General features: G+C 41.1%; 1 long non-coding RNA gene across 1 annotated transcript in view; it reads left to right on the forward strand.

The window, feature by feature from the left end:
• The first annotated feature begins 1,340 nt into the window (after window positions 1-1,340).
• The window catches only part of LOC117884248, a 31,660-nt gene continuing 5,393 nt past the window's right edge, over window positions 1,341-27,607 (forward strand). Inside the window, exons 1-2 of the long non-coding RNA XR_004647530.1 lie at window positions 1,341-1,621; window positions 3,500-3,606. This is a non-coding gene — a long non-coding RNA (uncharacterized LOC117884248). The remainder of the gene's footprint in view (window positions 1,622-3,499; window positions 3,607-27,607) is intronic.

The raw sequence follows: 27,607 nt of genomic DNA on the forward strand, positions 1-27,607 counted from the left end.
AGGAGACTCTTACTGGCAATCACACAAAAGGGTATTTCAGAGCAGAACTCAGCTGCACTGGCAGAGCTGTGCGAGAGTAATGGATTACAGGCTGTGGCAGTTGTTAGTTTCTCACTTTAGACAATAAAATATGGTGGTGTGTCTTTTGTGTGTAAATTGAGTAGGTCTACAAATGAGTTTTGAGGAATTAAGGGGGATGCTTAAGAGCAAGACCTTGATGGTACTGCACCCAAATACTGCAGATAAAATATTTAAGGTTAGGAGAAAATAGTGAGCAAGAAGACAGGAAACATGACTGAGCTGGTGTGGAGGAAGTGTTAAGTAGAAAGAAGTTCTTAAACAATTGAGCTTTTATTTGTAACGTGTGGCACAGGATACATTTGAACAGAGTTTAAATTACTCTAGTGTGTGTGGGGGGGGATGCAAACAGAGATCTGATATTAGCTCAATTTAATTAAGTTGCATTTGGTTATATCAGGTTTTAAATTTGGCCCAGAATGTGGGGAGAGTTTAATGACAGGCATCCGCGTTGTGGAAGGGACAAGTATATTGGGGTGCCTGTAGAGAGGCCTTTGGAGAGGGAAGAAAAAGCAGCTGAAATGAAGTGTATTTCAAGCATGGCCAGCAAAACTTAATTGTGGAATGATTCCATAAACTCTAGGGAGAAGAAACAGATTTAAGGAAGAAATTAGGAATTAATCCAGGAAAGCTCCAGCAAGTAATTAGACCACCACACAGGGGAAGCTTCAAATGTGCCTGTATGCAAGAGGCATGAAAAAAAAAAAAAAAAAAAAAACCCCAACCTGGACAAATGGAAACATATGCACAGAGAGGATTTCGGTGTGAAGGGTTTAACTGGAAGACTTATAAAGAGTCAAATAATCTGAAGACCAATCTAGCATAGAAACCACAATAGCAATGAAATAATGATTACAAGCAATTTAAAAACGAAATCGCTCACACAGAATAAAATCTATGTGTGCAACTCAGTTCAGAGAAAACACCTTAGAACTGGAGGGTGGGGGAACTCTACAAATTTCCCTAAATCTCATTGATCAATTTTAGTCATTAGTCTGACAGAAAACATTATACGTCTTGTTACAGGAATCAAAGGCTGGACTGTGGCTTGGCCTACATTGCTCCTGTGGGGGGATGAAGGAGACTCCACTTGCATTCCTGCTTGGACTTGTTGGGCCCATGGCGTGTAGGTGTAAGTATGCTGCAAGCTGTGTGTTGGCTTACTTCCCAGCCACCTAGATATTGTTGGGTGGGGGATGGGCTGAGTCTTGACTCAACCGTTTCTACTCCCTGTCTAGCACAGCTGATCCACCATAGTGAGGGGTTGCTGTGACAGACTGCCCCAGGGTGCAACCTGGAACTGAGATACTGCTGAGCCCTCTGGGCCCCCTCTCAAGCTGTGAGGCTGTGACAAGCTACAGTCCTCTCCAGGACTTGCACTGATACAGCCATACACAAACAGGGACACACCCAGCTGCAGTTACATGAATGCTTTCTCTAACCAGTCACTCATAAACCAACAATAGAGAGGCTTCAGCCAGCCCCGCACCCCAGCTCCCCAGCCTCGGACCCCAGACCTCTACTATCTTGCTCTGGTCAAAAGGTAAGTAAGTTTATTTTCCAGTCCACCCTTCCCTCAGTGTGGAGAGAACAGTGCACCAGCCCCCATTCCTGAGCAAGTTTCCTTTTGCACCTCAAACAGCACACTGTTTTAAGTAAAAAAATATAAAACAAATTTATTAGCTACAGAAAGATAGATTTTAAGTGATTATAAGTAATAGCATACAGATCAAAGTTGAAATTTAAGTTCTATACTACTCCTGGGGGAATTCTGTGTCCCTGCGGGGGTGCAGAATTAATACCTTCCACAGACATCTTGGCTCCCCTGCAGAAAAATGGGGGAGCAAAGAAATCTGTGGGGAACACCCCCTCCCCTTCCCCATCACCTTGGGCATGTCTGCTGGGAGCAGATCATCGTGGGGTGTGTGTGTGTGTGGAGAGACATTAAGGAGGTGAGGCTGGGCGCCTGCCTGCATGCGAACAAGTGAGAGAGACTCAGTACGTCCCGCTCACTCGCTCGCTGTTGCTGCATCCCGGGCTTGGAGGCACAGGGCTGTGTGAAGCAGGCTCTGTCCCTGAGGCAGAGCAGAAATGTAACAACTAAGCAAGCAGGCTGCTAATGTTCCCATTGTTAGTTAATTGTTCCCATGCTTAGCCAATTTAAGGCTCCTTTACCTTGCCAGAGTGGTGTAAAAGAGCCTTATTGTAAATAACAGTAACGGAATCCTCAGCTAGGAAGGTCTTTGTGCTTTCTCGCTTTTTCTCCTGTGCCAGAGAGGCACAATGGGGTTAGATTACAGCTCAGGATCTATTTTACTTATCCATTAAAAAAATGCAGGACAATGATTAGCAAAACTGTATGACTTTCATGTGTGAAAGTCTGAGCAATTTAAAGCGATATTCTACTTTACAGAACAGCAAACATCAAAATAAAACTAATGTAATTTAAATGAAAATCTAGGATTATAACTGGAATGCAGGGTATCGGTTACCCAGAATTTGTAACTTAACTTTCATGTGTTTAGGAAATGCTGAACATTTATTGTGAATTTTTTTCTATATGGTAGTTTAAATAAATTACCAAAATAAGTGAAACTGGTGTGATTATATTGCATTATTTTGACAAATAAAATAAGCAAACATTTGGATTTTTTGGTGCAGAATTCTGGATTTTTTTGGTGTAGAATTCCCCGAGGAGTACTAGACACAATTTGAAATAACCTGTGTCTCACCATGCTGGTACAAACAGTCTACCAATTTTCCATACACAGGCTGGGATTCTGTCTTTCCCACCTGGGACCCCCTTCCCCAGTTCAGTCTTTGTTCCTAAGGTGTTTCCAGGTGTTGAGTTGTAAGGCCAAGTGGTGATGTCACTTCCCCTTTTATAGTTTTTTCCCTCTGGAGGGAACTTTCCAAGCAAAGTACCCAGCACAGTTTGTGAAAAAAACAGACACATGGTGGAGTTCAGTATCACATGCCCTTGCATGCTTTGATGAGTCATGAGAGGGGCCATTACCCATATTTTGGCTAGAACGTTCACAGGAATGACCATTAGGTGAGGTTAAGCTGTTCCCATGGCCCATTGTTTTAGCTGATGGGCCATTACCTTGAATAGTCCATTCACAATGTGCTGGCTAGACTGGATGTGAATTAACTTGTGGGAGTTACCCAGGAGCAATCACATTTGAAATTCAGATGCATAGTTAATATTCATAATTCCAGATCCTTGCCCCGACCCCATGTTTAAGGCATTCTGAGGCTGGCATTTGCTTTAGGAATAGAAAGTATTCTTAAGATTGGGGCTAGATGAGCTAGTTTAGAAAAAAATTTGAACCTACCCCAGACCTTTGCCCAGAACTGAGTTGAAAGTTGTATGGAGGTTCAAAAGTATACTTCAACTAACTTTCTCCTGTTTTCACAGTGGCATCTATGTGCCTGCTGAGCAGAAATGGAAGTGACAAAATACCAAAAGAAGCAATGATCCTTGTATTTCTGCACTCACCAGAATGAGGAAATACTGGAAATCTAGTAAGTGTCTGTTCTTATCCAAATCAAAGAGAAGCTTTGAATTTTGTGTGGTTCAGCAATTGCTTTGTGTGAACCAACAGGAGTATTTGACACGTCACATCTATCCTCTTTTTAAGAGGTTACTTGTGAATTCAGTTAAATGAGAAAAAAAAATTAATCCCTGGTGCAGCTTCACTAATTCATCAACTTCACACCATGGATGGATTTGTTCTAATTTAAGAGTGCTTCTTAGAATACCCTGTCCATAGCAGCTAAGGTTGGGTGTTTTGAATCAGGTTTAGGGCCACTAATTCCCTTAAACTCCTTAGAATATCCCAGTCTAAACCTTAACATATGTAGAAATCTTAATTGCAGTAAAAATTAATGGAAGGGCTACAAATTTATGGGTTGAGATTTCCAGGAATGTAATGGAATGGACAACTGTTGTGTATCTTAGTGTGGTTGAGTTGGTAATACATTTTCAAAAGTTGGAGGTGAACATCAATACTTATATTGCAATAAAACTAGAGGTCCCAATAGAGATAGGGCCTGCATTGTGCTAGTCACTGTATAAACTCACAGGAGCTGTCCCCTGTCCCAAAGTAAGGGTCAGATGTAGAAAATACATTTGACAGATGCAGAACTGAGGCACAACAGACACTGTGACCCGCCCAGGGTTGTGCCAGGAAGCCTGTGGTGGAGCAAGGAACTAAATCCAGATCCAAGTCCCAGACTAGTGCCACAACCCCAATACCATTTTTCCTTTTGGTGTATGCGCATGGTGATAGTGATATGGCTAAATATCACTGTAAGTTAGATTGCAAATGATTTTGGGTCTAACAGATTCCCTCCACCACCCTAGAATTTGGTTTAGGATCTGTGAGTCATGACCTTTTGAGATCTGTATACGCTTGAGTTCAGCTGAACAGGCACGGCAATATTAATGGAGATGAAGTATAGCTGCCCTTAGCATTCTATTGCTAGAGCATTTCAAATCTTGCCTTGGGACCTACAATACATTCTAAACTAGGTCACTTCTCTTCATTTGAGTGGTGTGTTTTTAAAGTAATTTTATTGCACGCTAGCCAATCAAATGACCCTTTTTTTTATTTCCAGGAAAATGGGACCTAATTTAGGATTGTTCACAAATAACTGTCAAAAATAGCTTTTGATATGTCAATGAAATTTTGAATGTGTTCCTTTACCATGTATAACTTCAAACAAATAAACAGTTACATTACGTACATCACAGTTTGCACCAAAGGCTGTCAGGACTCCTGGATCCTATGCCTGACTCACTATGTGACTGTTGGGCAAGTCACTTAACCCTGTTTACTCACCTTAGCCTACCCACTATGGGGGTGTTGTGAGATTTAATTAACTAACATGTTTATCTCTATAGTGTAAAAATGTGCGTGGTGCTTTCCAGGCATATACTATATGGTGTGTGTGTGACCACACTAAAATAATTTTGAAATTCTCAGATGAAAGGGGCTGTTTAAATGCAAAGTATTATTCTGGTGCTATTGACTTGTCAATCAAATTGCATAGCTACTATAAAGCAAATACAAACTGGCTTTTCTAACGGCACTTCTAAAGCCTGTTTTGTCTGCTGCCTAATGTGCATAGCACATATTAGCTTGCTCTATCTATCTATCTATCTATCTATCTATCTATCTATCTATCTATCTATCTATCTATCTATCTATCTAATGAAATGCTGGCTTTATAGTAGTTATAAAAGAACATGCTGTTATAGAGTAAACCGAGTTACGTGACTTGCCCAAGGTCACATAGCAAGTCATGTGAGTCAGAAATAGGCTCCAGGAGTCCTAATTTAGTGCTCTGCTATAGCCTTTGGAGCACACTGTCTTGGATGTAAAAAAGCTGTTTTCTCTAAGTTATTTATTGTAAAAGGAGCAAATTCAGAACCTAACTGACATCAACAATCATTTTTGACTGTTATTTGTGAGTAATCCTAAAGTAGGTCAAATCTCTGGAAATAAAAACATTAAGCTGTTGCTTATCTTAAATAATTTGCAACCTAAACGCTCTCACCTTTAGTGCCCAGCTAAAAGCATTATAGTGATCTTTTCAGTATTATAGCCCTGCTTGCAATGGTGGTAACTCTCATATGTACGTGAAGATTATAGGTCTGAACTTCAATGGACTGGATTTAGGATTTAAAAATGTTTATTCCCCTGTAGGTTACATCATTAAATTTGTTTTTAAACCATTATATTAAAAGGATTTAACAGGGGAGGGAAAAAATGTCAGTTCCTGTTTTGCTTGACTACTCATGAGTAAGGGTTGCTGGACTGGCTTTGATGTGAAATATGACTGTTACTGGTTTGATAGTCTGTTTGGTTGCACGCCATCTATTTAACATTCTCTCTCTCTCTCTCTCTCTCTCTCTCTCACTCACTGTTTTCTCAGACAGTCTGTGTGCGAGTGTGTGTATGTGTGTATGGGTTATTCAGGGCCAAGAAACATCTGAGGATAAATCTGGGGCCCTACCCTCTGAGGATCTTAGAACATTTCATAAGCATTAATACACCCGTGAGATAAGTATTATCATCCCCATTTTACAATGGGAAACAAACAATGCTGATCTACATTAGTATTCCCACCATTGCGACCAACACTGATCTACAAACATGGGAAATATCAGGAGGAAAAGGTTAATGTAACAACCACTGAGTTCTAAGGCCAGATTTATAAAGGTATTTAGGTGCCTACAGCTGCAGATAGGTGGATATTCAATCTGCAACTTTAGGCACCTTAATACCTTTATAAATCTTGCCCTTATATATATATACACATACATACACACACACACACACACAACCTTGGACTGTAAGTGAAAACATCTTGTTTTGTACTAGTACACTGCACACACTTAAATCAATGGAAAGAGGTTTTTAATTAATCCACTCTACAGTGATTCATAGGTATAGCGCTGTGTAGGCCGTGAATTAGTGACTTGTGAATTAAATCTTGTGAATTAATTGGCTTTCATCCTCCCCCATTATTTTCATGTTCAAGTTTTAATTCAGAGTGCAAATAGTTGTATAAAAATTTTAGGCAAATAGTCACTGAATGTCTAATTCTGCAGCTGCTAGAGAGGAGATACTTAGCAAAACCTCTGTAGCTTCTGTAGTCCTTCAGTTCTAAAGGTTCATTCTATCTGGATCAGGTCCTAGCAGGATGGAGCTTGATCCTCCAACACATACACCTCAAAGTAATCCTTACCTGTGCAAATAGTTCCAATAGATTTTGGTGTTTTCCCACCATGTAATATTTTATTTGCTTGTGCAGGAAGCAGCTACAACTAAGAACAATCTGTAGTCTGACACATTTGGGAAGGGAACAGTCCTTACTGGTGATAAGCTCAGCATTTAAAATACTGGACCACAGCTGACAAGCACTTCCTCAAGATTTAACTCCTACACATTCAGATCAACAGAACTAGCAATAGCACTTGCCTAAACTGGTGGAAGAGATGGGGGGTAGATTCGAGGTATTGCCAATGGGTCTCTGAGTAGGCAGACCAGGGGCGACCCTAGCTATTTTGGTGCCCTACGCAGCCCCAAGCCTCTGCGGGGGAGTGCGGGGGGGAAGGGGGACTGGCCCCAGGCCTCCGCGGGACGGGGAGGGGGGCTGGCCACTTCCTGCGGGAAGTTGAGTGACCCGGCCCCAGCCTGCTCTGCTCCCCTGGCTCCCAAGCTTGGGGGGAGGGGGGAACCACCCCCTAGCACTCGCTGGCGGCACAGCTGGGAGCCAGGGGAGTGGAGCAGCTGGGGCCAGGTCGCTCTACTTACTGGTGAGTGCAGGCCCGACTGCTTCTGGAGTCCTCAGGGGAGTAGGGGTGAGGCTGGGGTGGGGCGGAGCAGGGGCGGGGAAGTTTCCTCAGGAAGTCAGTGGTGTCTCGAAGATAACTGGGAGTGCTGGTAGCGTAGGGTCTGAGGAGAGAGTCCACATAACCAGACAAGCCTGAAGTTAGCGTGCCAATGCCTGAGATGATGGGGCATCCAGGATTTCCAGGTTTATGGATCTTGGGTAGCAAACAGAATACCCCTGGTTGGGGTTCTAGGCATGTGTCTGTACAGATTTGTTCCTGTGCTTTGTCAGGGAGTTTTTTTAGCAGATGGTGTAGTTTCTTTAGGTAATCCTCAGTGGGATCAGAGGATAATGGCCTGTAGAATGTGGTGTTAGAGAGCTGTCTAGCAGCCTCTTGGTCATATTCCAATTTATTCATGATGACGACAGCACCTTCTTTGTCAGCCTTTTTGATTATGATGTCAGGGTTGTTTCTGAGGCTGTAGATGGCGTTGTGTTCAGCATGGCTGAGGTTATGGGGCAAGTGATGTTGCTTTTCCACAATTTCAGCCTTTGCACGTTGACGGAAGCAATCTATGTAGAAATCTATGTAGACACCACTGACTTCCTGAGGAAACTACAATCCATCGGTGATCTTCCAGAAAACACCATCCTAGCCACTATGGACGTAGAAGCCCTCTACACCAATATTCCACACAAAGATGGACTACAAGCTATCGGGAACAGTATCTCTGATAATGTCACAGCTAACCTGGTGGCTGAACTTTGTGACTTTGTCCTCACCCACAACTATTTCACATTTGGGGACAATATATACCTTCAAGTCAGCGGCACTGCTATGGGTACCCGCATGGCCCCACAGTATGCCAACATTTTTATGGCTGACTTAGAACAATGCTTCCTTAGCTCTTGTCCCCTAACGCCCCTACTCTACTTGCGCTACATTGATGACATCTTCATCATCTGGACCCATGGAAAAGAAGCCCTTGAGGAATTCCACCATGATTTCAATAGTTTCCATCCTACCATCAACCTCAGCCTAGATCAATCCACACAAGCGGTCCATTTCCTGGACACTTCTGTGCTAATAAGCGATGGTCACATAAATACCACCCTATACCGGAAACCTACTGACCGCTACACTTACCTACATGCCTCCAGCTTCCATCCAGGACACACCACACGATCCATTGTCTACAGCCAAGCTCTAAGATATAACCGCATTTGCTCCAATCCCTCAGATAGAGACAAGCATCTACAAGATCTCTATCAAACATTCTTAAAACTACAATATCTACCTGCTGAAGTGAAAAAACAGATTGACAGAGCCAGACGAGTACCTAGAAGTCACCTCCTACAAGACAGGCCCAACAAAGAAAATAACAGAACACCACTAGCTGTCACCTTCAGCCCCCAACTAAAACCTCTCCAGCGCATCATCAGAGATCTACAACCTATCCTCAAAGATGATCCTTTACTCTCACAGATCTTGGGAGACAGACCTGTCCTCGCTTACAGACAACCCTCCAACCCAAAGCAAATACTCACCAGCAACCACACATCACTAAACAAAACCACTGACCCAGGAACCTATCCTTGTAACAAAGCCCGATGCCAACTCTGTCCACATATCTATTCAAGTGACATCATCATAGGACCTAATCACATCAGCCATACCATCAGGGGCTCGTTCACCTGCACATCTACCAACGTGATATATGCCATCATGTGCCAGCAATGCCCCTCTGCCATGTACATTGGCCAAACCGGACAGTCTCTCCTCAAAAGAATTAATGGACACAAATCTGACATCAGGAATCATAATACTCAAAAACCAGTGGGAGAACACTTTAACCTGTCTGGTCATTCTATGACAGACCTGCGGGTGGCTATTTTACAACAGAAAACTTCAAAAACAGACTCCAACGAGAGACTGCTGAGCTGGAATTGATATGCAAACTAGATACAATCAACTCAGGACTGAATAAGGACTGGGAATGGTTGAGCCATTACAAACATTGAATCTATCTCCCCTTGTAAGTATTCTCGCACTTTTTATCAAACTGTCTGTACTGGGCTAGCTTGATTATCACTTCAAAAGTTTTTTTCTCTTACTTAATTGGCCTCTCAGAGTTGGTAAGACAACTCCTACCTGTTCATGCTCTCTGTATGTGTGTATATATATCTCCTCAATAAATGTTTCACTCTATATGCATCCAAAGAAGTGAGCTGTAGTCCACGAAAGCTTATGCTCTAATAAATTTGTTAATCTCTAAGGTGCCACAAGTACTCCTGTTCTTTTTGCGGATACAGACTAACACGGCTGCTACTCTAAAGTCTGGGAAAACTACGTGAGCCATGATCTCAGATCTAACCATTCCAAATCAGTGTGCAAAACCATATTTAATTAGTTTTAGATTTCACACAATATTTGTTGGGTAGGTATCAAATCTTTTTGGTGTGCACTGCTGTCATGACCTGACTGATATTAGCAAGGATTTTGACTAGAGCTTTCATAGGTTTTCATTAATAAAGCACAAATATTACAATTTTTACTCATCTTAGTGGGCAGTTTTGTCAGAGCTGTAGATTCCCATGCTTACTTGTTAATTATGCATTGCTGCATCTGAAACACTTTGCTAAGTGTTTGGATGCCAATTTTTGTCTATAAGCAAAACTAGCCTTGCACTTTTGAGGCCAGACCCTCAGTGTAGTTCCAGTGAAGTTGCACATTCAACATAGTTGTGAAAGAGTGCTAATTTTCTAACAGAAACAAGATCTGATCTTCTCTTGCATTCAAATAAGGGATTGTTAACACACGCAAAGCAATATTGACAGGTAATTGTAGGTGGGATAATGAATGTTGGGTTTTGTGTCGCTTCAAGATGTGAATAGCATTGCATCATCCTCTGGGAGAGGGCAGATTCTACTATGTGAATCATCTTAAAGCAGGTAAATTTAAACTGTCAGCAAGATCCTGACCTGGCATAAACCAACATAACTTAATTTGGCTTTATCTTAATAAAACCAATGATGTCTAATTTTGGTCCTTGGAAAGCATTTAACTTTAATGTGTTGGGAAACAGATACAGTGTTCTCTCTCAGAGAATGATGGAAGGGCTTGTTCCATTTTGAGCAGAACAACATTTACTCTCCCAACCTAGAATTACCAGCTTTTCAGCATCACATTGCTAGTGTGGCTAATCCCTCATTGGAATGCAGCAGCAGATCAGATCATCTTGGCAGATTCTCTCTCGAATGTTTTTCGCAGCTACCTTGAATATATTTTAACTAATAAATACTCTCCTGTTGAGCCTCTGTATCCCCTATAATTGAATGGGTCCATGTGTATACACCCTGATGGGATAACAAATCCAATATTGTAAATATCAGATTGTGCAATGGATGTTTCCTCCTCTTTTCCTCAAAAATAATACCTAAATATTCTAAATTCTCACGATAGCCATAGTAAAGCAGCAGCTGTGTTTAACCAGTGACAGTTCAGCCATCTTGTACTGATGGCAAAGACACTTAGTTATTCACTGCTTTTGACTGTTTTGCAAATAAACATGCTGAGCCCTGTTCAGTGTTTGCCTTTGAAGGAAATACCTATGCTCGGAGTTAGCTGTGTTGGGAAAACATGATTTCAAATTGGGGGAAACAATTGCTTTCCATTTTATTGCCTAAAATAGTTTTCTCTTAATGTCTTGGCCTGACTACAGCATTTTTCTTTTGAATTGTAACTGGTTTTCTTCCATCCTTTTCTAGTGTCCCTGTTCTGTATTGCATAGAGCCACTTAGCATACATTTAAAAAGCTTAAGAGAGCTAAGGTAAAAATCTGACTTTCCAACAAAATGCTTTTCTGTGCACTACTTGTAGTTGAATAACTAGTTTAGTACAATCCACCATAACTTGCCCAAACCCTGTATTAACCTTAAAGCACATGTTCTCCTCCTGTTTGCACTTCACCCTCTATGCAACTTAATATTACCTGCCTAGTTACCAGTTTGATCCATTGCTCTTCTCTCTCCTGCTTTGAGCATTCATTTGAGAGACAAGGTGGGTGAAGTAATATCTTTTATTGGACCAACTTCTGTTGGTGAGAGAGACAAGCTTTCGAGCCAGACAGAGCTCTTCTTGAAAAGATAAAAGATATTGCCTCACCCACCTTGTCCCTTTAATATCCTGGGACCGACACAGCAACAACTACAGAGCATTCATTTGTCATCTCGTTCTTTTTTCACTTCTCTGTGCAACAGCACAAGCCATGTTACACTATAAAATGCAGGAAATAAAAACGGCTAAATATGCTGGGGCTCCAGACACCAAGTTGTTGGCTCTCTGAAAGCTTTTTTCTCCTCCATGCATGTGTGACATTCTCCCCCCACACTTCCACAAATACTGAAGGAAATATTGCAGAGTTGTAGGAGACAGCAATAGCTGCCTCCTCAGCACAGGACAGATCATACAGGCAGAAAGCCCGTGAACTAGGGGATTGTTTGCCAATCTTCACAGGAGTTCCTTAATGTATCAAGCATGGAAACAGAGAAATGGCTAAACTTCCAAGAATAATATCCTTGTTTTGCAGAAATTAAATGGGTATGTTGCAGAAGGATGATCTTCCATATGAATGATACAAAACTCTACCAATGTGTAACACATGCTTAGTTCTAACAGAGCTAAAGCTTTTTATTTTTGGGGGTTGCCAACTACTGAACAGATCTGCAGTAGTCATTTGCGTTAAGGGATAGATACCTTGAACTGTAACAAATGGCAATTTGCAGTGTAGATGATTTCTATAATGTATACAGTTAATGGTGTACCTTGCAAAATGAAAAGCACGAAGCATGTAATCTGTTAAGAACAACCCAACCTCATTGCCCAGCAACCTGATAAATGGGATGGTCGAATCAACTTAACATTCATTAAAATGCTTGTTCCCCCCTCATTCAATACATTTTATTTAGACACTTCTTTCATGGATTAAAATATAAGTAATTCAATTCAAGATGAGCAAACACATACTGATCAAATTGTTAAGCATCCAAAAATTTAGTGCTAAGAGGCCAGGTTGGGAGTGAGTAGTTTCTGATTTCCTGTCTGAGTCATCTGCCACCTTTGACCAAGTAATATCAAACCTATTTGTGTGGTTACTTCAGCTGTACAATAGAGATAATGCTCAACATAACTCCCAAAGGGATGTTGAGGGTTAATCTCCATAACATATATAGCCAAACTATAGCCAAAAACTTTGCAGCTGTTGATTTCTGTGGAGTTATGGCAGCAGAAAAATCTGGCCCGTGAAATGCAGTGTAAGTGCTTACTACTCTTAAAACAAGTGAAATGTTTGTAATAATGCTGTACCCAGTGCAAATAGCTTTCCATATACTGTACAAGTGTTCTTTTCTTAAGCCTGTTTAACAGAGCCATTATTCAGAATAACTGATAATATCCCACTTATATACCTTTAATACAACTACATGGAATGAGTATCCTGTGATCAGTTTTACATTTCTATATAAAATACCCATGATAAACAGACCATTTGAAAACATTTTAGTGCTTCCCCATATCAACTTTAGCTGCTAGGCAGGGTTAGTGACTCGAGTGCTGAACTAGATAAGAACCAAGAACCTTCTGAGGAGAAAGATATACCTTAATGTAATCAAGATAGACTTGGTGGCTGCTTCCCTAATAAATCTGAGAAATCGGGCACAGACATCAAAGCTACTTTATAACTGTAACTGCCTGGTTGTCCACAAAATTCTTGGAATAGTCATGGATGCTGATGCTGTTGTAGTGGAGGTTGTTGATGCAGACGATGGTGAGCCTGTAATGGTGCTCTTGTAATCTGTAGGAAAAACCTGATAGCAGGTTTGACACAAAAAACCCCCCAATTGTTGTGAGAACACAGATGTGACTCATGGATTAGGCTGACTTTGAAAACTCAATTCAAAGAGGCTGAGCAATGTTTATCGGGCTTTTAAGTTTGACTGCATACCTAACTTGTCATATCTGGGGTGTTTATGAATATCTCTCTCTTGGGTTTGTGAGCTAATATATCCTGTTCATGCAAAACAATTATTGGGTTGGATCACAAAGCATAAAACCTTGACCTGGGGAAACATTTTTATACTGACCACTATAGAAATGACTTGAAAAGGATATCTAATCCCTTTGCATTGGAATAGGATGGAAGGATTAAGTTTATCAGGGATTCCTTGTTGATCTTCTGGAACAGAGTTTATAGCAAGTTTCCCAATATCCTCTGTTTCTTCAGGCGTCAGCCAAATATAGGAAAAAAACATGGGGAAAAAAATTGAGGAGGAGAAAGAGACAATGGAGCCTTGTGTTCTGGGGAAAGGAAACCTTTGAAATATCAGGTGGAATTTAGTACATTTTAGCAGGTTCTAAATGGTTCAGCAGATCACTCTTAATATCTGTGTTCCAATCTCTGGAAAATCTAGCTCAACACAGGTTTTTAAAAACTGCCTTTTTTGAAGCTGAGTAAACTCAGACAAAAAACTCCCCACCCCAACACTGAAAAATCTCCTTTTCGGAGAACACATGACAGCACGTTGATACTGCTCTGAAGTAAAACCATATCTCACAGCAGGATTAAACACCCCAAGCGTTACAGTCTGTCTCAGAGCCTGTCATGTTCTAACTCCATTAATACCAAGAATTCCATTAATGTTCTAGTTCAAACTTTCTTTTTCAGATGCAAAATGAAACGAAAGCCTCAATCCTCTCACTTAGGTTAATAATAGCTGATGTCTTTACTTTCTGACTATTAATCTTAAACCAATCTGAAATCCTAATGGCCTGCCTTAGTACAGCTTTCAGTGGTAAACAATTCAAATATAAAATCATAACATGTAATTTGGAACAGTTTAACATGATTGAAATTTTTACCTCATGAGAGAGAGCTTTGATTGCAGTGCCTCTTATCCTAGGTGACGCATGGTTCTGGCTAACCTGATGCCCTGAGGAAGATGTCGACTAAAACAAACTTTTTGTGCAGTTACAAAAAGACCTGGTAGCATTCTTTCATAACTTCTATTATTGCATTAATGCCAATTTTTCTTATATCAAAAGAAGACAGAAACATTGTAAATAGAATACTGGAGTAATTCTTGGAATAAACATCCATATTCCACCTTCCTTCAAAGATGCACAAAAGTAAATGAGGACATATTCATCCCAATATATTGTGAACAGTTGACATGTTTAATGTAAGTTCACTTTGATACTGTTAGATGAAAGGTGTTATGTACTACAAACGCAAAAATATTGTTATGTTGAAATGGCTAGTTAGTGTTTTGCTAAGGGGTTGAGTGCAGCTTTCAAGCAGTGCTGGAATGCAAGTAGTCAAAGTGCTGCAAGATGCTATTCTGGCTTAAAAAAAAAAATGGTTGCTGGAATGGCATCTCAGAGTGTTCCAGCGGGACTTGAGCACTGGTTTTACAGCCCGCCACTGCATGGAATCAGCACTCAGGTGTCAGACCATGTATTACTAACAGCTAGTGGTGATTCTCCAGTAACTCAAGTGGTAGGAATATATGCTTTTGGTGCAAGATCTGGTTTCTATCCCAGCTGTTGCTCTTAAGTTATAAATGACCTTTGTGGGCAGCATAGTAACAAACATGAAATGTTAATGTCAGCAGATTGTGACAATATACTCAATAAGGGCATTTACTATCCATTATGTGGCTATGCTGAGGACCTGACGTGAATGTTTACGTCATTTGTTCAAAGTTGATTTCCAGTTAATGTTACAACACAGCCCAGTGAACTCTCCTATACATCACTTTCATCCATTGTAAATCCCAAACTTTATTTAAATCATTTTAACAATAGTGGACAGTAGAAACGGCTGAAAGCTTTTATTTATATAAACCTGTGTCAGGTGACAACTGATTCATTGCTAGGGACAAAATGAGGAACAGCCACTTTCACTTGCTGTGGTTTTTGACTGCCTGATTCTGGTCAATGCTACTTTACTGAAGCTTTTCTGGAATGAACGCTGTTTGTACAGTTTGTTGGGGTGAGATCTTAATCACTTAGTCATACTCTTTTTGGAGAATGTTTCCTAAGGATTTCATCTTCCTCTTTTCCAATTTTTAGCGTAGCAGGGCCTTAGCTCCATATTTTATGAGGTTAGTGAGGGAAATTCCATGCAAAATATATTTGTGACTTTCAATAGGTTTTAAGTTGTTCAAAACAAAACCAGTCATTACCAGAATGTTCAGGCACTACTTACTCCTCCAGTGAAGAATGACGCCTTGCCAAATGCTGAATTTCTACCCTGATGTTTCAGTGCTAGAGCTATTCAAAATAAGGGTGCACAGTTGTTAATAATAACTGCCATTTTCACTCACCACCTACTGAAAAATGGCTTCATTGCTTTTGTTCAGAGTTTCTAAAAGAATTCACCCTCAGGCAGAAACCAAACCTGGAGGACGCGATTTAGTTTCTGTATGTGGCCCGTGAAGGTGTAGCCCAACTATGCATGGAGTCAATATCACTAAAAAGTTTGGACCACCCAATGCTAAGTAAAAGAGCAATACTATTAGAATGTGTGCAAAGTGTCCATGTGTGTTAGATGCTTTATACTTACCACATGCCTCCTGAGAGAGTTAAACACTAACCCAGAAGGCTCCTACCTTGTAGTGGAGTTCTGTGAGAGAGTGTGTTTAAGCTATGGGGAGTCTGAAGAGGTGAGCACTGATACGAGTGTTAGGCAGTTGGATAGTGGGTTCCAGCTCTCACCTGAGGGTGCTAGATTGAAGATCTGTATCTTGAGACAGCGCCTAGGTAACCCAAGCCTGTAGAAGTGGCTGGGATATGTTCAGGCTCTGGAGGAGGATAACACCCAGCTATCCAACAGCTGGGTCCCTTCACCGCAGCTAGGTGGGCAGGTACAATCAAGGAACAATCAGTTGCACGTATACAAAATGGGAAATGACTGCCTAGGAAGGAGTACTGCGGAAAGGGATCGGGGGGTCATAGTGGATCACAAGCTAAATACGAGTCAACAATGTAACACTGTTGCAAAAAAACCAAACATCATTCTGGGATGTATTAGCTGGAGTGTTGTAAGCAAGACACAACTGGAGTATTGTGTCCAGTTCTGGGTGCCACATTTCAGGAAAGATGTGGACGAATTAGGAAGAGTCCAGAGAAGAGCACCAAAAATGATTAAAGGGCTAGAAAACAGGGCCGATGAGGGAAGATTGAAAAAATTGGGTTTGTTTAGTCTGGAGAAGAGAAGACTGAGGGGGGGACATAACAGTTTTCAAGTACAAAGTGGAGGGAGAAAAAATGTTCTCCTTAACCTCTGAGGATAGGACAAGAAGCAATGGGCTTAATTTGCAGCAAGGGCAGTTTTGGTTGGACATTAGGAAAAACTTCCTAACTTTCAGGGTGGTTAAGCACCGGAATAAATTGCCTAGGGAGGTTGTGGAATCTCCATCATTGGAGATTTTTAAGAGCAAGTTAAACAAACACCTGTAAGGGATAGTCTAGATAAATACTTAGTCCTGCCTTGAGTGCAGGGGACTGAACTAGAAGACCTCTTGAGGTCTCTTCCAGTCTTACAGTTCTGTGATAATCAAATATATTCCCTTGGCTGCCCCAGCAGTAACTTGTCCTTGAGCACAGTGGGCTGTGTTGGTGCAGGACAGAGTGTTTATCATCTTCCTGAACCAGAGAAGCTGAAGCTAATACATTGTATCTTTCATAGTTGCTAACATACTATGTCCCAGAAATGATATCTCAGTTTTATGGTGTGATCACATGAGCACATTTTTCAACAACGGATACTCAGCTTACAAGAGGTTCAACTGCTAGATTCACTATTTGCCATATCAAAGTTAACCTACTGAAATTAGTATGTGAAAAGCTACAAAATATGAATAATGAACTCCCATTGGGACTCATGCAATCTCCTCAAGAATTAATTATGTGACTCACTAATGAAGAGAAAACAATAGGGCTGAAACTCCATTAAATGATTATGGGTCTTCAGACACTTTTCCAAAGCCAAGGAAGAAGAAAGCTTCAACAGGGCTTTTGGCAGTGTAACATATTCAATCAGAACATCTCATCTCAGCGGAACCCATAGCTTGTTAGCAGTACAGCTTTAACTGTGGTAGTAACAGTGGAAGCTATAGGGTAGATAGCGCTCAGCTTATTGTCACCCCGACCAGACTATATGGTGACAAAAATACATAAGCACTGTCTGCACTGATAGGTTACAGGTCCTAATTTTCCTAATATAGACAAGGCTGTAAAGTTACTGCTCTATAGTACCAACTCCTCCCCGCAACACTTTGTAGAGAGGCAACCCCAGCAGGCTGCGAAGGTTAGGTACATGGGAAGTTGTTTCCCTCTATGTCTGGACAGTTTTTGCTGGAGCAATATGCACTTGCTCCTGCTTCATAATGCAGAATTTGGTCCCAGGGAAAGTAAAATAATTAACAAGTAATATAATTTTCATCTTGAAAAATCCAGTATTTTCCATTCTGTTCTATATACTCAGTCTAACTCTTGCATGATTATAATCAAAGCATAAAGACCACTTCCATTAAACATCTGAACAGGTTTCAGTGGCAGAATTTACTTCTATCCAATGTTCTTTATTTTTTATTCCCTCTTCTGCCTTTCTTATTCGCCTGCTGCACTCTGATCATGACACAGGTGGAAATTGACTGAAAGTGCAGGGAAGCTCATTTCCAGTGGGATGACAAAGGCCTCATTTCAAGTACAAGTCTAATACGTTTTTCAGTCTGAAAAACAGTTGTGTGCGCTTCCTTGCATTTTCTACGAAGATTGAGACTGAACTGGTGAGAACTCAATCTATATCATGACCTAGAGGAGGCTTGTCCTACTGCCTCCTTGCTTAGATTCCTCTTTCTAACATGATTCTATGGCTCCATGGCTTACACCACATTAAAGTCTAGGTATATTAGAGCCCAGGACTTGGCACTAGACTCATGTCTAGACTAATCTAATTAAGGCCAGTTATTTAGAGTGCCATAAGTATGGAGTCTCAACATATATGTACGACCAACCTGTAAATTTCTTACTTGTGCAAAACTCCCACTGAGGTCAATGAGAGTTTCTCCTTAGGGGCTTCTGAACTGGGCCCTGTAAAAACAAACAAAAAAAAACCCCAAACTTGTTCTTTATCAGCTTTTCGTCTTCAAAACATTTTACAAGTAGGAATGTGTAAAAATAACATGAAAAATAAAATGCCCTACCATCTGTGGTTAGTAAAGTGGTATAAATCTACAATACATAGCCAAGAATATACATTGTCTCTATAAGTGTAAGCAGCATTTTTTTTTACAAAAATTTGAGAGAGATCTAGGCCAAAACTTCCAATCTTAAGTACTTTAGGTCGGACTTCTAAATCCATAGTTTAAAGCACCTAAATAAAGTTGGTCTGTTTTTAGAAGTGCTGAAGAACCACAGATCCCATTAAAGTTTGCAGCTTTAAAAAAAACTAAGGATCCTAACATTAGACACGTTGGGTTGATGACTCTGGCCCTCATGTGACTCTGGCACATGCTTAAGTCCCATTGAGTCCAATGGAATTTAAGCACGAGCTTAAGTGCTTTGCTGAACTGGAGACTTAGTGTCTAGCTGCTACTCGAACATCAAAAATCAAGATGTTCTGAAGTTTGGAAATTTATCAGTCAAACCAAAATACTGAACAAGAGGTTCACTTGGCAGTGCATACTCTGAGGTTGAACCTGCAGCCCTGGTACATCTGAGTAGTCCTGATGAGTTCAGGAGGACTGCTCAAGTGAATGAGCTACAGGAGGAGGCCTTCTAACTAGCCTTATATATCTACCCAAAAGATCTGGATCTGTTCACTGCACTCTCTCTGCCAAGAGTCACTGCTGGTAAAGCAAATTTCAGTCTTTAACTTTGGTAGAAGTTTAAAGTAATTCTGACTACATTACAGGCAGATCAGAGTTTAGAATTCTCATCCTTCAGAGTTGGTTGATTCTATGTTCAATCCTGTAGCTACACTTGTTTTTTAATCAGTTTTTAGGTCCATGTCTTCGCACTCTACTGACAGGACAGTACACTTGGCACAATATATTTAGGCAGAAAAGTACTACCCCATCTCATCTGCATCATATTTCCATTTCATTTCAACAAAGCTAAAATATGTCCGATTATCTTTTGATTTATTTCTGTGCATAAACAGGAGTCAAAACTCTGCTTAACAATCTTCAAATAGTCAGTAGATTCAAATGTCGGTAGCACGTGGCAGTCAAGAGGTGATCTGTCTGATAATTCAAGCAGCTTGCCTAGAGGTAAAATAGGTCACACATGCTTATTGCAGGTCTCAAAGAAATAAATCCTGCATAATAAAATTCTATGGAATATAGTGAAAAGCAGAATCTGATCTGAAGTCCAAAATGTAAAAGTTGCTCCCATGTACTGCTTTCCATCAGACAGATATAAGGCTGTGATCTGAACTTAATGTGGTACAAGTGCAAAGAACATTCCTAGCTAGAGCTCTACAAAACCAACTGACTTAGGCAAAATGCTCTTCCCAAGGCCCAGCTGCAGCATCTGAATTGGGTACTGGGTTGCTCCCTAGGGAGGAGAATGTAGCATTCCCTCCCTATCCCTAAGATGCAGTGTGTCAGGGAAGTAGCACTGCAGCCTAGTGTCTGGCACAGCAGGGATCCCTTGGAGAGCTGAGCTCTGCCACACCCAGAGGGTGCATAATCCTGTGACACAGCCCCATACACACATCCTGTCTGCCACAGACATGCCTCTGCAAGAGAGAGGCAGGATTTACCTCTGACTATATATTGTCCTGAAGAGCAGATTTTCCCTTTGCTCCATCCTGAAGTTTAATCATACGCAGAGGCTCTTGAGTGATTAACTGGTTCAAAGCAAAGACTCCCAAGCTCCGGGGAACAACTGATATTTCAATGCTCTTTGGGTGCTGTTTTAAGCATATAAGCATCAGGTGGTGCAGAAAGGGGAATGAGTTTCCAGAGAGCATTAACCATAGTAAACAAGGAAAATTAAACTTTGCTGCGCAGAAGGAAGGTCGTGGAGACAAAGTGTAAGGCTGCCTCAGGCACCACTTAATAAAGACAGTGCCTATATTGCATTTTCCATGCTCATAGTACTTCCCAGACCCTTAATCCTGCCAACCCCCCCTGCAAGGTATTAACCCCAATTTACAGGTGGAGAAACTCAGACCCAGAGGGGTAGAGTGATTTGCTCAAGGCCACACAATGCATAACCATAAGAGCCAAATCTCTAACCCAAGCTCATGATCAACCCAGCAGATCATACAATGTAATATAGACATTGTGGGTTGTGTGCAGTTATGGACTTTAACCATATCCAGGCTGAAGAAACTACTTTAAAAAGAAAACAGTTCATCTGAAGTCCTGTGTTGCTTTTGAATCAGTTTACTATATTTCCGAGGAATACATTAGAACTGAAGATGTGGGTATGCATAGAAACCAGCTAAACATGCAGGGGCGGGGGAGGGGGTGAGTGTTTAAATCCTAAAGCCAACAAATTAGTGTCCCAATCAAGTGACACAGTAGGAAAACAGCATCTACTTCAGATCCAGCCGTCTAAACTTGAACACGGTAGCAGAGTCTGTCAAATGCAAATGAAAGGCCATATCCTCTTAAGATCTGCTTTCCAAAAAAAAAAAAAAAAAGAGGAGGGCTTTTTGGGTGGAAATGTTGCCTGGAATGTGAACTTCAAAGGGACTTCACTCGTGGGTGGGAGGGATATACCACTGGGCCAAAGTTCTATACAGAAGCTGTCAGAGTCCATGCCAGAGACGAACATTGTTCAGCTATAAGTCCATGGCCCTTCATATGAGGGGCTTAAGAGGAAAGTTTTGGGGAATTTTCGGAAGTCCCTTTGTAAGTCCATTGGACATAGAGGACCCCCCCATTGTATGCTCACAATCCTCTGCATCAACTATGCTGTTGACAAGCAATTTACTGTCATTAATTTTATTGAAGAGATCACTAGACAGGGTCACTGATTAAAGAACTGCTAGGTTGGAGAGGAAGGGTCTAATTCTTAAAAGATTAACTTAATGTCACCCAGAGAAGTGTGGAACTCTGCAAAATTCTGCCCAAACTTTTAGAAGTTAATAAAACGGAATATTTTCTACTCCAAATCCTTTCCAAGGATCCTGGTCAAGTTAAAAAAAAGAAGAAGACATCTGCAACCTATGAACTGTGATAGTACAGCCAATTTGTCTAGCAGACACTGTTCATTGCATATTAATGTAAAAGAGAGACAGTTAATTCCCATTTTCTCACTCGAAATCTGCCCCTGCCTGTAGACTTGATGCTAATTATTCAGGCAGGGAATTGATTTCCAGCTCCACTGTCTACTGCTGGAGCGTTGTTTAATCTCAGTTTCAGAGCAGAGCTATATTTTATAACTTTTCAGGTTCCATAAAAAGACTTGTGTAACTTGCCTCACCGGCATGGTGAGATACCCTATACCCTAGAAAATCATTTTGCAGGAAGATATATTAAAGAACAAGAGTAATTTCATTTAGATTGCTTTTTCAGAAAATCTTTGAGAACATGAGCCACTAACTGTATGGGCTGTTTCAAAAATGCTCTAACATGTAATGAGTTTGCCCTGTTGTTTATCTTTTAAAAGCACCCTGGGGCATGTAGGCACTAGCTCTATTGGCTAGAACTCAGGACCTGGAGTGTGGATGCCTGATGAATAGCAAGTCTCGACCTCCATGTGCCTCATATTTAAAGTGTGATATGCACATCCACAGTGGTGTTGAGAAGTTCCTTTCATTAGTGTGCGTAAAGCACTTAGAGATCCTCAAGTGAACGTCACTATATACAGTAACATCTATGTGCAGTTGTTAACAGGTCATAGCAAGAGATGAACTGATAATCATTAGCAGTCATATCTAGAAATGGTTTATTTGGAGAAAGATTTGGCTTGGGATCCAGGGTTCAGATTAGAGACCATATCAGGTTAAAATTAGGATAAGGATTTGTTGTGAAAGTCTCAAACTGTTATCTTGAGATTCTGACCAAATCAGTAATCATCCCAGTACATGTACGAGACCTGCAGCACCATTCACTAGGACTAGCTCACACAGTTGAGTTTCTTAGAGCAATCTAATGATGGCAAAAAATCTTAAATCTTGATAAATCTTGCGTCTGATGAAGTGGGCATTCACCCACGAAAGCTTATGCTCCAATACTTCTGTTAGTCTTAAAGGTGCCACAAGACCCTCTGTTGCTTTTTACAGATTCAGACTAACACGGCTACCCCTCTGATACTTAAATCTTGATGATGACCAACACTTTGTCGATGAATTATCTCTTTCAGGGTCTGATTTTCCTGATTTTCTATGCAGTATATATTTGTTAGGAAAGAAAACATCTGCGGATCTTACTACACATGCTGCCTCACTGTGGTAGTGCATCGTGCTCAGCAAGGTAGGAAAAATTAATTTTAATTGCAGGGCCAGATCCTCAGCTGGTGTAAGCTGGCATAGCACCACTATGGAAGTCAATGGAGCTATGCAGATGAAGTGGATTTCAGTTAAAGTGCTAAATAAAATGTAACTATTTCCTTGCTAACCACTGAATGTTTCTTTCATCACCACAATTTTATTTCATTTGCTGCACTCACTGATGACAGGTGACGCCTCAGAACAGAGCGTTTTCCTGATTAGCGCTTACACCAACCTCTCTAATGGTGTCATCACAGACCTGTCGGGCCCACCAGATTCATAAGTGGAGTACTTTGCATTTGTCCTTATTGTATGTCATTCTATTTACTTCAAACGACTTCTCCAGTTAGTCCAGATCAGTTTGAATTTAAATCCTATCCTCCAAAGCAACACCTCCAAGCATGGTATCATCTGCAAACTTTATAAGTGTACTCTTTATGTCATTATCTAAATCATTGATGAAGATATTTAACAGACCCGGACTGAGGACCAGTCCATGTGGGACCCCACTCAATATGTCCATCCAGCTTGACTGTGAACCACTACTCTCTGGGAACGGTTTTCCAACTAGTTATGCACTCACCTTATAGTAGCTCCATCTTGTTTGTATTTCCCTAGTTTGTTTATGAGAAGGTCATGCAAGACAGTATCAAAATTACTGAAGTCAAGTCATCTACATCCCTTCTTATGAACTTGGCCAGAGACTTCCATGGAAATTGAATTCAGGTTCCAGTCTTGTTTATAGCTGTGTAAATGTGAAGTATATATCCTTAGTCCATCCCATGCTTTGTTGCACATTGGGCTACCCACATTTGCCATCCTTGCCTGTCAACTGCCCTTGTCTCCAAATCTTCCCATTTCATGTTGAGGTGCTTGATGTCATTCAGAACTGTTCGTTTCTATGTTATTCGCAGTCTTCCTCTTTTTCTTCTTGCATTTTCTGACTTCCATTCAAGGGCAGTATTTGGTAAGCGTTCTTTTTCCATTCTCAGCACATCTCCCAACCACTGATGTCTTCTTTTGTAGATTATTTGTCAGAGGGTGCCTTGTCCAGTAATTTTTCTGACTTCCTCATTCGTCTTCCTATCTCTATATGTTATTCCCAATATTCTTCTCAGACAGTTGTGATTAAATGCACCCAGCTTTTGCGTATATTTCTTGGTAAGTTGCCATGTGTCACTGCTATATGTTGTGATGGCGATAACAATTGCTTTGTACACTTTCAGTTTTGTCTTGAGGGAAATGTTTTTGAGTTGCCAGATGTTTTTGGGTTTTCCAAATGCAGCATTCGACTCCCCGGTTCTTATTTCCTCAGAACTAGTACTATCTTGGCTGATGGTACTTCCAAGATACATAAAATTGTCCACTTTCACCAGTTTCTCTTCTTCAATTTTGATTTCTGTCCCTGTAGTCCCCATTAACATGACTTTACAGTTCTTTGCTTTGTATCTCAAACCTGTCTTCTCCATTACTTCTTTTAGTTGGTTTGTGCATTTTTGTAATTCGTTGGCATCTTCATTGATAAGAGCGATGTCGTCAGCAAAGTCTAGATCAAATAGCCTTGAATTGTTCCATTTTAGGCTATATATATCACTGTTGCATTGTTTTAATCCATAGTTGGTGACCAGCATAAACAAAAAAGGAGACAGGACACATTCCTGCCTTACATCTGTCTTGATGCTAAATGACTTACTCAATCCATTTTCCATTTTAATGCAGCATTTTGAGTTGCCGTAGAATGCCTTCAGAATGTTGATTAATTTTGTTAGAATTCCATATTGTTCCCCAATTTTTCACACTGTTTCTCTGTTTACACTATCGAATGCGTTTTAAAAGTCCACAAAATTGATGGCAAGACTGCCTTGGAATTCAATTGTATTCTCAATAATCTGTCTCTGGGTGAAAATAGCATCTGTGCACGATCTCCCTTGACTAAATCCAGATTGTTGTTCATGTAGGATGGTATCCATCTTTCCTTTCATTCTGTTCAGGATGTATGTATGTATGTATGTGTATGTATGTATGTATATCAGTATAAATTCTCAAACTGTGTAAAAACCTCAGAATTAGGCCCACTTGCTCCAAATTGACTTTGCTTAAATTTGGCACCTAGTAAGTGCAGTAGAGGAGTCTATGGTGATTAGAACTATGCAAACATGGCTATTCTGGTTTGCAACAATGGGAATCTTTAATTGAGTTTGTTTGGACTTGCACCTCACAAATGTCACTGAGTTTTGAGACCAAGTGAATGCAGATACTCTACATGATCTCTGCTGAAATGGTTCATTCCACCTGTGTTCCTGTCAAATGTATGAAATGGCTGATCTTTGCGAACTTCCAACTCAGCATACAAATGGGCCTGGGCTTTCTCAAAACAAAGCCCGGACTCACCAAAGGGTTCAGAAATGACTTTTTTTGTTTTTTTTGTGCCAGTTTCACATATCTCAGGTGTTAACAGACTAACACCATGTTACTATAATCTATCATCACTCAGATGATTGGTCTCCACCAAATATTCTTTTTTGTATCTCCAAAATACAGAGAGATGGACCCACTCACCAGAACAAACATCCATATATTTTGGGGATGAAACAAACCTCACCTGTAAACATGCTCAAACCGGGCTTGTCTACATTAGAAAATTTTATTGTGTCAGAACACTTATTAACTCTGCAGTGGATCCGTAGTGTCGCTCCTTCTCAATTCTCTCATTTAAAGCCGGCAAAAGCTATGTAATTCCAGTGGCCTTGCTCGGGCCTATCCTGAATGAAGTTGTACAGGTCTGGCATATAATTCTTTAACTGTATTGCTAGCTGGTAAAGTACACACCCATTTCCAGATTCTTGCTGCAGGAAAGTAAAGGGATAGGATGTGCCATTGTATAGTGAGCACTAGCAACTCATTAGTGTTGACTAAGTCCATTATATATATTTGACTTTCAAGAGCTATAGCATCTCAACAATAGGCAGCAACACTCTGAAATTTGGAAAGTGGGAATAGGTCAAATGTCAGAGGTGTCTGAGGCAGGGATCCTATTTAAAACTGTATGTGAGCATATAATTAAACACTATCACAATCACACGCACAAGGAGACAGAATTAGGGCACCCTTAATTCTGGCATTTCCTAACTTTTTAGAGCTTGACTTTGCAATCTTAACTTTCTTTCACACAGTTTTTGTAAGTATAGAGGCATACTTTTTAAAATTTCTGTAGCACTTGGGAGATCAAATCTGCATCTCTATAGGTTACTGGTGCTCTTCACCCTCTACTGTGCTGTCTAAATGCTGTCAGTGCCGCTAATTAAACTAACATCTGTTAGGCTCATAGTCATATTCAGAACAACTACTTATAATGCAAGATGCTGTTTTAGGGGGAATAAAGAATAGCTATTGTGTTAGTGGCAACATACTCCATTTCCAGCACAAATTCTAGTTACAAATCTAAGAATTGGTACAGAAATACCATGTGTAGTATGGGAAAAGAGACTAGACTTTGATCAATAGTTTGGTTTGATTGGACTGGTGTAGCGCCCCCTCTCCTCCCCGTTACCTTCTTTAATGCCAATCTGCTTACAGGTTTTGATGGACAGGTCTGGGTTCTTCTGGATCCCGCCACCCACTCAGCAGGGTGTATCTTCTTTATTTTTTCCTATGAATTTATTTGGAGGTGCCTCCACCCCCATCACTCCTTCCTGGCAGGGTCACCAGGGCAGCTTGGGAGGAAAATTCCAACTACAGGATAATCCCCATTTACTTGCCAGTTAGTTGGAGACTTCCAAGAAATAATACAAACACATACAATATATTCAACACAATAATTATATTAAACAGGAAACAAATGTAACATAACAGGGTGAAACACTATTCTTAGGGTCACCGGTGCCCAGGCTGATAATACCTGTGACTTTCCCTAGTCACATGACCTTGTGTAGCAAATGTAAGATCAGTATCCCATTGATACGTGTACTTTGTTGGGGCCCTTGATGACCTATGACCACAATATCTTCTCTGCAGTGGTTTAGCAGTGTGGCTGACTGGGTTCAGTACAGCCCAAAGGACTCACAAATGGGAGAAGGTGGTAAGTCCCTCCACAGGTTTAATATGCAGCAGGTTACAAAATCCCCAGACCCTCACTCCCTGGCTTGAGGACAGTTCAGGGAGTAGGGGGTCCCCAAAACAATTTCCCTGACTGACTAACTAAAAGATGGTGCACTCACAAACTCCATGAATGATCCTCAGGTTCAGAGCTGACTCTGGACTCCTCAGTCACTGCAGAGGGGCTGATCTCTGCTGGCAGGGATCCTCTTCAAGCAGGAGTCAGGCTGCTTCGGTCCCAGGATTTCCCCTCACCACAAAGAGGTGCAGGGGTCAAGGTGCAGATTACACAACTGTACTAAAATCCAAACTGTAATCTCCTAGCCCAGTGTCCAGACTAGGGTTACCATATTTTGTGCCTCCAAATGGAGGACACTCCCCGGGGCCCCGGCCCCGCCCCCGCCCCGCCCCCGCCCCAACTCCGCCCCCTCCCAAAGTCTCCGCCCCCTCCCCTGCTTCCCGCGAACATTTGAGTCACGGGAAGCCTGTAGCAGGTAAGGGGGAGTGTGGGGGGAGGAGGCGCGGCCCAGGCTGGCCCCCGGCGGCTCCAGCCTGGGTCGGCTCGGGCCCTGGGGTGC

Source organism: Trachemys scripta, chromosome 10 (genome assembly GCF_013100865.1).
Source record: "Trachemys scripta elegans isolate TJP31775 chromosome 10, CAS_Tse_1.0, whole genome shotgun sequence".
Lineage (NCBI taxonomy): Eukaryota > Metazoa > Chordata > Testudines > Emydidae > Trachemys > Trachemys scripta.